The sequence below is a fragment of the Montipora capricornis genome, chromosome 11 (genome assembly GCF_036669925.1).
Source record: "Montipora capricornis isolate CH-2021 chromosome 11, ASM3666992v2, whole genome shotgun sequence".
NCBI classification, from domain to species: domain Eukaryota; kingdom Metazoa; phylum Cnidaria; class Anthozoa; order Scleractinia; family Acroporidae; genus Montipora; species Montipora capricornis.
In genome coordinates, this window is record NC_090893.1 from 19,954,903 (window position 1) to 19,959,777 (window position 4,875).

A 4,875-nucleotide genomic window follows, 5' to 3' on the forward strand; every position below is an offset into this window, starting at 1 on the left:
GAAAAGAAGCCTGGGTATATTTTGGCTAGTATCGATTTGACGAGCTTAACGAAAGAACAGCATGTACGAGGATGAGTATAGAAGTAAAGAGAAGGAGAAGGAAAGTTGCCCGCCCCAAAACCACCTTGGCGCCAAACTGTGGAGAAAGAGAGGACAATGGTGGGCTGGAAATCTTGGGAGGAAGAGAGAGCCCTGGCTAAGGATAGGGACAAGTGGAAGAAGAGTAGTGCAGCCTTATGCGCAACAGAGTGCGAAGAGGATAGCTGAGGTGACATGTGTATTAAACCAAATCATTAATTGAACTCAATTTCTTGGCCTCCAACATTTAAATAATCATGAGATTTCTCATCCCAATTTAATTCCAAATCCCTTTTTTGATTTCTTTACTATTAATCTGTCCCATGCTAAGGAAACACCAAGGTTTAGTTACATCCTGTGGTTCTAAATAAACGATAAAAGAAGTGTGTACAAGAGGGCGCGCAAGCTTAGAAAACTTAAGGCAAACAAAGCGTTAACGATAACCAAAGTTAAGACTTACATTCTGGCCGCCATGTTGATGTATTTCTGCTATAAACCAACACATGTTGATGGTACATTTTTATAAAAAAAGAAACCCTTTTATGGAATATCACATAGCTCTGTTACTTGAACAGGCTTGGTAGTTTTAATTGTTCTTGTAAATTATTAATTAATTAATTATATTTATTCCCTTATTTATTTATTTATTAGCAGAAGCGATAATCAAGAAAACATGTGACTCGTACTTTAAGCTCCATAATATGATTTAATTCATGCGACAATGGTTTTTCAGATGTGGACCAGGAAGTTATGAATGTCTTAATTTTTTTTTTGTCCAGGATTCTCGGTTTACTTCAGGGCTTTTAACATACATTAAAAGAGAAAAAGAGAAGACAAGACATACACTCTTTTTTGATAAGAACGTTGTGGTTGAGATTAACGTGACTTTTAAGAACATATTAAGAACATTCCTCAGGCTGAAAGTCATTCAGTTTGTTCATTCAGTTTGTAGTTTAAATGAAAGTATAAAATAAAGGTAACTGAATGTAAATTTAATCAAAATACTTAAGGGCATATTTTGTATAAAATAACAATGGTTTTCCTATTGCATTGCATCTCAGTTTCTAATATTGAACACTTAATCGTTCCAAAATAACTTCAACACCATCAAAGTCATTAGGTGAAACAAAGTCTGATGTATCATCAAGGTAGTTGACCTTGCATTCTCTCAGCTTTGAGTTGTAGTACTCAACTGTACCAAAAAACCAAGGCTGGTCACGTCCACATTGATTTATTGAAATACCATACCATGCTCACTATATAACAACGTTCAGCCTCTGTTCCAAAATTAGATGTTTTTACTAAAAAAAAAGGATGTATGTAATCGGAGCGGCCGTTGGCAAAACCCAGATCGGACCGGATCGGACCGGACCGGATCGGATCGGATCGGATCGGATCGGATCGGATCGGATCGGACCAGATCGGATCGGGTCGGATCGGATTGACAAAACTCGGACTGGATCAATAAGATCAGACAACGTACTCAAATTCTGTGCCTTTCTCTCTCGTGTCGTGGTCTCCTCATTTATTGAGACTCGTCGAAATGCTTTGTTTTCCAGAGGTGATTACAGATTCAATGATATTCAATGTAAAGAGAAATGTAGACTCGGAAAAATATCCGAGTCCCAGATGGGATTTGAACCCACGACCCTCCGTGATCTAGTCGGATGCTCTAACCCCTGAGCTACTGGAAACGCTATGGTGAGCAAGGGTCAATTTGTGGGTCTCGACTGGAACCGCATCGCGCGGCTACACAGCCAAGTATTGACTAGCATACTTGAAACTCACTAACAGCATCACGCTGTCACATTAATGGATATCAAGATGCAGCCAACCACTAAATTGACCCTTGCTCACCATAGAGTCTCCAGTAGCTCAGTGGCTAGAGCATCCGACTAGATCACGGAGGGTCGTGGGTTCAAATCCCATCTGGGACTCGAATATTTTTCCGAGTCTACATTTCTCCTTACATTGAATATCATTGTTGTTGTTTCATCTTTAACACGATAACAGATTCCGAAGCGGAATTATGAAAGATACGATGTGGACGAATTGACGCCAACAAGCGAATTGACTGCGTACACAACGGTCTTCCTTTTCAAACATAAAAACTGACAATTCTTTACTTTATCCCAGTCCCTTTCTAATTAAACAATAGCCTGATTTTGCAACAGAACGGGAATGTCAGTTGACGATGACGCAGGCAGTTAAAATATCCATATTAGGCCATATTAGAATCCCAACTATTCTGCGGGCTCTCCTTTCGTCAACTGACGTTCCCTTTCTGTTGCTAAATCAGGCTGTTGTGCAATTGTCAGGGACTGGGGTAAAGTAAAAAATTGTTGTCAGTTTTCATGTTTGAAGAAGAAGACCGTCGCGCACACAATCAATTCGCTTAATTATTGACGTCAATTCGTCACATCGTATCTTTCATGATTCCGCTTCGGAATCTGTAATCACCTCAATAAATGAGGAGACGACTACACAAGAGAGAACGGCACAGAATTCGCCTTTTCCAGTCTTCAGCACGTTGTCTGGTGACCGTCTACTTTTGGCGGGGGTTTTGTTATTGACCCGGTCCGTGTTTGTCAATCCGATCCGATCCGATCCGATCCGCTCCGGTCCGATCCCGTCCGGTCCGATCTTGGTTTTGCCAACGGCCAATCGGAGCGGAGTCATATATTCATAAGATAAGGCTATAAGGAGAAATAAAGGACTTACCAGTGTTGGTTCAAACGGATGCTTTTCGAGAGCAAACGTTTCGTGTGAGGTCAAGCAATGGCTTCGTGTCCCTGAAATTTTAATTTGACGTGGTTATTCAATTATTAAATCTCTCCACAAACCATTACCTTGTAGGAAAAGTGTTAACTTTCTTAACACAAATCTGAGTAGATGCTCTCCTTTTGCTCCAATTCATTCAAGCAAAACTGATTAATTACCCTAAACGATATTTCTAGCGCCAGAAAAAGGGACTGGGGATTTAAAAGGAACGACAGATAACATTTTATGACATACTATGGAGAAATTACCGTAAGGAGCAAACCCTCGATTTTCACTCACGTGATCAGTAACCTTGTTTATTTCACCGAAACAAAAGAAAACGTTTGCATGATAATAGAACTGAATTCTCGGAGGATTAGTTGGGAATACCAACATGGCCGCGGTTCCTTTCTTTAGGGACACCAACATGGCCGCCGTGACGTCACGTGAAAACACTCTATAAAAAAGGGTCGATGCACGCTCTGTTTTTATTCGAATTCATTCAAGCAAAACTGATTAATTACCCTAAACGACATTTCTAGCGAGAGAAAAAAGGGACTGGGGATTTAAAAAGAACGACAGATAACATGTCATGACATGTTACGGACACATTGCCATCAGGGGATTTTTTTTTGCATAAATTATCGCAGAGCTCGGTTGCGCATGCCACGGCCGATTGATAAATCATTTTCATGTGCCTTAGGCACCACTCCTTTTGTAGTGCTTCTTCGTGTTTAAATTCTGTATGCTCAACATAGATTTTTTGTGACGACGCTGTTCGTTGTGTTGACTAAACGTAAGTTGCGTAGCGAATAACTGATTTTTACCAGTTGATTTAGTCGATTTTCGACTGAACTGCCTGAATTTTTGAATACTTTCTTACTCATCATTTGCTTCGATCGTAACTCCCTCCATCTTGATTCTCAGCCATTGAGAAAACTAAAACCTTCTTCATTCAGGAAAAATTCAAGATATACAGCATTAACTTACTTTTTCAATGTACAAGGAAAGAATAGAGGGCAGTATAGGTCCACCAAGCAACAAACAAATAATTTATTACACCATTGCAGCAAGCTAATATTACTAATTACCTTGCAATGTTCCTCTTTACAACCAGTTCAGCAGGAATAATGAAAACCACTGCAAATAAGTTAAGGGTAAGCGCTGGGTTTTTTACGTTTGTGTGTCACTCACAACTGAATGACCGTGATTCAGTTTAATTCAGAAAATAAACACTTAATTCAGTTCAGTTACCAGGAATAATGACAGAGTTGTTGGCTTTAATTCAAAGTAAAGCGAAAACTACAGGCAGTAACTAAAAAGGAATCAGAACTGGTCAATTTATTAAGCATAAAATAACTTGTTCTTGGTATTATGCAACGTTGAAAACAATAAATAACTTAATTACTATTGTCGTTCTAAGTGGATGCGGATTGATGTGAGGTGGTTACGACATTATCAACTCACTCGAAAAAATAGTCCTCTATAACGAAAGTGTGGGCAGAGTAGCAACTCAAAAGTTATTAGGAGAGGCATTTAAACGACAAGTGAAGCATAAAGAGCGCTGAGTCATTTAAAAATCAATCACTCTCTTCAAATTAATGAGGCAGTTCTGAAATAAGGAACGAGATCAAATGACTGTTATCCAAACAGTTGATTGTGCCATTGCGCCTAACAACGGTTGGTTTAGTCTTGAGAGGTTTAAGCTTGTAAAGAGAACGCAAATATATGAAGCTCTAGTCTTGCTTAGCTTTGAGTGCGACTTTAAAGCCGATGAGGCATAACAGAATCAGAATTTTTCAATCCATTGTCAGGCACTCATTTTTTGCTTTGCCACCTTCGATTTTGAGTCAAACCGGATAAGAAAACTGAAACTTGCAAAGAAAATGCAACAATTTGAAGGAACACTTGCTTGATAATCCCTCGCATTCTTCTGAAGAAGTATATATCACCTTCGAACTTTATTAATTAGAAGGCGTTGTAGACTTTGTCCTTCGAAATGCCTGGTCTGGACAGTCAGTTCTGTCAAAAGAAAAG

The 4,875-nt window shown here is 39.2% G+C and overlaps 1 protein-coding gene across 1 annotated transcript in view; it reads right to left on the minus strand.

The window, feature by feature from the left end:
• Nucleotides 1-2,854, minus strand: part of LOC138024619 (tetratricopeptide repeat protein 28-like) — a 14,870-nt gene extending 12,016 nt beyond the window's left edge. The window contains exon 1 of the mRNA XM_068871841.1: nucleotides 2,800-2,854. The gene's annotated coding sequence lies outside the window, so the exon portion shown is untranslated. The remainder of the gene's footprint in view (nucleotides 1-2,799) is intronic.
• Nucleotides 2,855-4,875: the final 2,021 nt, after the last annotated feature.